The following is a 7,554-nucleotide window of genomic DNA, read 5'->3' as shown; positions in this document are numbered from 1 at the left end:
ACACTCTTGCTAGTGACACTCAAAAGAAAAAGAAACTTCTTTTGAGAGACATGTCATGTTCTGGACTTCAATTCTCAAAAATCTTTATGAAGATGAGCTCAGAGTCTAAATAAAAGTAACAGCAGTAGAAAATAATTGAACAAGAGTGAGAAACAATGAAACAACAAACTGTGGGTAATAGCCTAAGATTTTTACATAATGGAATGTCTAGACATTAGAAAATAAGTATGCTAAAAATAATAAAAGGAGGAATAAAAGATGAGGCCCCCCAAAGTCACAATAAAACCCCAAACATATCTGAAAGATAATCTAGTAGATTTTTCTGGAAGAAAAAATATGAAGCCATTGAAATTAAAACCTTGATAGAAGACTTAAGTAATAGATCATACACAGCTAAGATGACTAATGGACAATATGCAGATCTGAGGAAATTATCCATAAAGTAGCAGAGAATAAAAGAGGAAAAAATGAGAAGATTCAACCTTTGCCTAGAAAGACTGACAGAAGGAAAACTAATGGGGTGGGGGATTTTCCAGGATCACAATGAGTCCCAAAAGTTGTAAACAAAAATGATCTCATATCTAGATATATCACAACAAAACTGTAGAACACCAAGGACCAATTTTAAAAGCAACGACAGAAACAAGAAAGATTATCTATCAAACAATTCTGACTTAACAGTAGACTTCTCAAAAACAAGACCCAGAGGATAATGGAAAATCTCCAAAGTGGTAAAAGAAATTAGCCATCAATCTGGAAATATGAATTTAGCTAAACTATTACTTAGGAGTTAGGGAAAAAAGTTTTTGAACAAGTAAACAAACAAAAAGGAAGGAAATCTAACCTCAGAAAATATCTTATATGTAAGCCAATGAATGTGTGAGCAAATAAATTTGTTAATTTTTCTCTAAATATGAAAAGATAGTGACTATAAGTAAATATCATAGATATTAAATAATTTAAGGAAATTAGTTAAAGTGGAAATTAAATACTTATATAAAAAACATAAAGGCAGGAAGGAGCAGTGTGGCATTCCCCTGCCGTGCTACCTCGTTTGCCTTTCAAGTATCCTTTCCAGTTATGTATCTGCTTAAGTCTTTACCCCATTTAAAAATGTGTTCTGGTGTTCAGAGGTCTTCATACAGTCTGGGTACAAGACCTTTTGCAGATATGTGATTTCAAATCTTTTTCAACAGTCTGTAGCTTGTCTTTTCTTTCTTGTTTTTGAAGAGCAAAAGTTTTAAATTTTGATGAAGTCCATTTATCATTTTTTTTTCTTTTATGAATTGAGCTTTTGGTATCATAGCTAAGAACATTTTTTTTCTAATGTCAGATCACGAAAAATTTCCCATGTTTTTTTTTCTGAAAGTTTCATAATTTCAAATTTGATATTGAGATCTGTGATCTGTCTTGAGTTAGTTTTGTATAAGGTGTGTCATTTAGGTTGAGATTGATCTTTTTGGCATTTGGTTATCCAATTATTCCAACACCACTTGTTGACAAGACTGCTCTTTTTTCATGGAATTATCTTGACATGTTTTATCAAAACTCAATTGGAAAAACATGGGTGGGCCTACTTCTGTGTTCTCTATTCTTAGTTTCATTGATCTATATAACTATCCCATCACCAATACTATCCTGTCTTAATTATTGTAGTTTTATGGTGTTAAGGTTTGATTGCTTTGACTTTCTTCTTTTTTTCAAAATTGTTTTGGCAATTCTCATTCTTTTGCTTTTTCATGTAAATTTTGATACATTTGACTATATATACAAATATTTCTGCTGAGATTTTTGAATGGAGCTGTGTTATACATATAGCTCAATTTGGGAAAAATTAACATATTTGTATTTTCTTCCAGTCCATGAACACAGTCTGCCTTTCCATTTGTAATAGATTTCTTTGATCAGTGCCTAGCAGTCAGTAATATGTCTTCCTTGATCTGTAAATCATATGTTGAAATCCTAAATCCTAGTACCTTGGTATGTGACATTATTTGGAGGTAGTGTTCGAATAGAGGTAATTAAGTTAAAATGAAGTAACTAAGATGGATTCTACTCCAATATAGTTGGTGCCCTCATAAAAAGGGGAAATTTGGAGATAGACAAGTATATGTGACAGAATGTCATGTGAAGATGAAAGTAGAGTTTGGGAAGATGCAGAAGCCAAGGAACATTCATGATTGCCAGAAAACTATGAGAAGCTAGAGAGAAGCATGGGAAAGATTCTCCCTACAGTTTGCAGAAGGAACCAACCCATCACCTTCATCTTGAACTTCAAACCTCCAGAATTATAAGGCAGTACATTTCTATTGTTTGAATCACTCAGCTTATGATATTTTATTACAGTGCTCTAGAAAACTTATATAAACACCAAATTTCATTAAATTTATGTCTAAGAATTTCGTTTTTTGAACTATTTATTTATAAAGTACTAATACCTCCCAGGTAAATGCTGAGTATTTCACTTGCATGGTATTAAGGTCAGAATTTCTCAAATTTCTCAGTATTTGTGATATTTTAAAATATTATAAGTATTATAATTAAAAGGACATTAGAAATTTCAACCTATGCCTACTAAGACCTTCAGAATAAAAAATAAAGATAATGGGATGGGGGATTTTCTGGGGACTTACCACTACTTATTTTTTCACTTTTAGTATCTTTTAAATTTACCCAATTAACTATGCTTGCATATTATTAGGCAACTTAATTATGAAGAAGTACTTTAAATTGAATTGTATATTGTAATCCATATTTTATACACTGTGTATTTCTTACTTTTTTTTTGTAGTGCAAAGAATCAAAATCAGAGTCTTGTATATGCTAAGCAAATGCCCTATTACTGAACTATACCCTCAGTCCTAAACTCTGTATATTTATTTATTTTTAACTATTCTTTTTTATTTTGGGTGCATTATAGTTATACATAATAGTGGGGTTCATTTTGACACATTCATAAATGCCTATGACATAATTTTCTCCATTTTAATCTGTATATTTCTTTTTTAAAATTTATATATGACAGTGGAATGCATTACAATTCTTATTACACAACTAGAGCACATTTTTTCATGTCTCTGGTTATATACAAAGTATATTCACACAATTTATGTCTTTATACATGTACTTTGGATAATAATGTCCATCACATTTCACCATTATTTCTAACCCCATACTCTCTCCCTTCCCCTCCCACCCCTCTGCCCTATCTAGAGTTCCTCTATTCCTCCCATGCTCCCCCTCCCTACTCTACTATGAATCAGCCTCCTTATATCAGAGAAAACATTTAGCATTAATTTTTTTGGGATTGGCTAACTTCACTTAGCATCATCTTCTCTAACTCCCTCCATTTACCTGCAAATGCCATGATTTTATTCTCTTTTATTGCTGAGTATTATTCAATTGTGTATATATGCCACATTTATTTTTATCCATTCATCTATTGAAGGGCATCTAGTTTGGTTCCACAGTTTAGCTATTGTGAATTGTGCTGCTATAAAAATTGATGTGGCTGTGTCCCTGTAGTATGCTCTTTTTAAGTCCTTTAGGTATAGACCCAGGAGAGGAATAGCTGGGTCAAATGATGGTTGCATTCCCAATTTTCCAAGAAATCTCCATACTGCTTTCCATATTGACTGCACCAATTTACAGCCCCACCAGCAGTGTATGAGTGTACCTTTCCCCCAATCCTCGACAACACTTATTGTTGTCAGTATTCAAAATAGCTGCCATTCTGACTGGAGTGAGATGAAACCTTAGAGTAGTTTTGATTTGCATTTCTCTAATTGCTAGAGATAATGAACATTTTCATATATTTGATAATTGATTGTATATCATCTTCTGGGAAGTGTCTGTTCAGGTCCTTGGCCCATTTATTGATTGGATTACTTGTTTTTTTGGTGGTTAGCTTTTTGAGTTCTTTATATGCCCTCGAAATTAGTGCTCTATCTGATATGTGAGGGGTAAAGATTTGCTCCCAAGATGTAGGATCTGTATTCACCTCACAATTAATCTGTATATTTCTTTAGGATTAAAATGAACCCTCATTGACTTTCTCCAGATAGGCCATCATTCACCAGAAAAAATAGAACACATTTCTCTAAAATTAACTCAGTTTTAGTTTTTATTAAACCCACTTATTTCTCAAAAAGACATTCCAAAGAAATCTGGGTTTTTCTTTAACTTCTCCCACAATATGAAGCTAAAGCTGGCCTTATACTACTTTGCATCATCAGATTGATTTTCTCAACATGTTTCTCAGTTGATTCACAGGTCTTCTTTGTCAACAGGATGTCATCCTTGGTTTTTGTGTGGCTGACTGTCCCTGGTGAAGCAGGTCCCTTGGTGTTGTACATCATTGGGAGTGTCTTTATTCCTTGTTCCATGAAATGTTTGAATGTACTTTGTGATTCTCCTTTGCCTAATTGTAAATTTCAACTAAATTCCACAGTCTGCTTGCACACCCTCAGGAAGCACAACGCTTAGTCACTGTGCAGTCAGACTCAGTGTATAGCATCAAGCACTTCAGTGTATGAATTTAAGAAATAATAATAATAGTAAAGTAGTAAATGAGTTGAAAAATTGCCCTCCAAAATTTCAATTTTGTAACTATTTAATGCAAACAATTATGTATTTGACTGAAAGGCTAAGAAATCAAAGGTATTCAAATTATGGACATAACCTAAATTAATCATACCCCTTCATATTTGCGTTCAACACTTCATTCCATTTTCATAATTCTGGTCTCAGTATTGATATCTAATATTCAAATAAAACATAAGCAGCCTGAACTTTTTAAGTGAATTTAAACTTGAGCATGTCAGGAATTGCAAGATCTAGGATCTTTTTTTTTTTTTTCTTTTTCTTTCAGGAAACCCAATTTACTACTAAGTAAGCTGAGGCTTGAGAAAGAGAACTGTGTTTTCCTGAGTTGAATCTACTCTGTTGTATGTGGGTATTTTCATAAATTGGTGAGAGCCTTGAAAGGGGATAAGCATCAGATTAGATAAATTGTAACAATGAGGAATTTTAATGTATACATGTGAAATATTCCTGTAAGCAGTTTGGAACAATAGACAGTTTAACATAGTGAATAAAATGTTGCCCTAAGTGTCCAGTAAGTGGGTCCCTATTCTTGTTTTTGGTTTTTTTTTTTCATTTCAGAAAACCATTGTTTTCTTGTTTCATTTTCCCTCTTTATAAATTGGTCTAATGGTAGGAATTAATTGCAGACTCTCAGGAAATCCTTAGAAGAGGGTAATATACTTACCCAGAAATGGTTTTGTTCACAAACTACATTAAATAGAATGCAAGTCAAGTTTATTCTATACTTATTTTTAAGGATATGAACAAGTAGAAAGTTAGGACTCTAATCCATTCAAGTGTTGCTCCAGTACTCAGTTCTTCTGTTTTACCTGGATATTTGGCATTGGTTAAACATAGTCTGTGAGTGTTCAGGAAATGCTGACTTCAAGTATTATTATGAATGAGTCATTCATCATCACATATTCTTTCAAGATAAGTAAAATGCTGTCATCCTCACCTGCCCATTCTTATTTGATAAATGCTAATTGATATTATATGACTTTCAAATGAATTGTAAGAAGGTGGGGTTGTTACATCCCCTCTTATTAATTTTGGTTGAGTAGTTCTGACTTTTACCTAACTCTAATGAATAGTTTGTACCTGATTGTCTTGTGTTTGCTTCACACTTCAGTTCTGTTGAGAATTATATAAAAGAAACCTGCCTCCCCTAAACTGAAAAAGCACAAAAAGCCCAAGGGAGTCAGTAGAAATAAAATAAAGGAAGAAAGAATATAGTGATAATACAGAGGCTCATACATCCTTGAATATTATAACAGCCATCTGGAAATGAAAGTCTTTTCCAGAGAGGAACTGAAAGTCCTAAATACCTTCTATTCAAAATAGAGATTAATGAAAAGTTTCAGTTTAGAATTTAACTTTAATTATTGTTATTAGATGATTATGCCACAAACATATAAGACAGAGCAATCTTTCTTTGTATATGTATGAATTTCTCACCTTAATGATTAATAGACGAATATGTTTTAGGGAAACAAATTTTCTTTTCTTCTAAATTTTTCCAGTATGTCAGTCATTTAACTCAAAGGTAGTTATTGGACTTAAAGATTAAAAATTGTGTTTTATAGAGTAAATAATTTTTATCCCTATAGTGGTTGTGTGGCCTTCATCTTTCAGACTTTTTTCCCCCCTGTTTTAACAGTGAAACAATTGAAAACTCAGAGAGCATTGACAGGACAGAACCAATTCACTATAATTATTTCTGATGAAGAAATTAACCTTAAGTTAGGCTACACTCTCATTTGCTTGTGACCCCTGCTCAGAGACGCTGATCATAGAAGAAAATGAAATTTGCTTTTGCCTAATGTTTCTTAGTTGTACTGGGGTCTTAGCCTTGTCAGTGGCTGTGCTCCGTAAAAGGACAGATGAAGAGGGGAAGGCATGCGGCCAGTGGAGAAAGTTGCAGAGTACCTGCAGCTCTCTCTGTGGTATAATTTGGGAATTCAAATGGCTGGAAGTATTGACAAGAAATTCAAGTTGGAAGCAATGGTCAAAATGCACTGTGCTGTCAACTGTTCTTTCCCAAGTCTATAGCATTGGTCTATGGAAGTTGTAGAGGTGCATCTTAAATTTCTGTGAAAAGATAAGTCAGTGACTTTAAAAAAGTTCATCATGACAACACCACCAGAATAAAACTGTCCTACAGAGGAAGGTGAAAGAATCAAAGCTGTGGGGCAATGCAAGCAGGAGAGAACAGGTTACTACACTCCCATTTTCTACAGCATCCTCAACTGCGATAAGTATCTTATCACAGCTGTCTCAATTTCTAGCCTCTGAACCAAGTTAGTACCACCTGGTGTGATTTGAAATGACCCCAAAAGAGCTGTGATACCTCATGTACAATTGTGAACGCTGTTCTATTTAGCAGATATTATTCCTCTCTGAGTCAAAAAGGTTATTTTTTCCCCCCAGTCCATTCTACCACCTTCATTTCTGACATTTAACTCAGAACATCTTTATTCATCAGAGGATTTGCTTTTGCTTCTTTTATCCCAGTTTTGGCTTTAGGTCAGGATGTAATGATCGAGCTTTATTCTCACAAAGGAGGTGAAGCAAATATACTATGGATCATTCAGCCAATTGCTTTTTCAGGTGGACAGACTGCCATGGAAACACTGCCATTGGGGTGTTATTTTTTAAAACTTTTGTTTTATGTTTGATCACAGTTACATTTCCAATCCAAATCTTGGAGTTTCAATGGACAAGTGAAGGGAAGTAAAGAGCAGAGAGGGAAGGTTATTGATAGAAGTTTCTATTACACCCCTCCCTCAATTCTAACCAAGGATAATATAATTTCAAGGGATACTAAAAGCCACAGAATGGCATTTTATTCTATGAGCCAGTTTTGTTGATGAGTATGTGCTGGTAGGCTATGGTCCAGATAGTTGCCCTCCTTGATTCCTGCCTAACTCTATGCTGGTCAAAAGGTATAGTTTGATACTAGAGAACTCT

This window comes from Ictidomys tridecemlineatus, chromosome 1 (assembly GCF_052094955.1).
Source record: "Ictidomys tridecemlineatus isolate mIctTri1 chromosome 1, mIctTri1.hap1, whole genome shotgun sequence".
NCBI lineage: Eukaryota > Metazoa > Chordata > Mammalia > Rodentia > Sciuridae > Ictidomys > Ictidomys tridecemlineatus.
Note: the sequence above shows the minus strand (reverse complement) of the source record.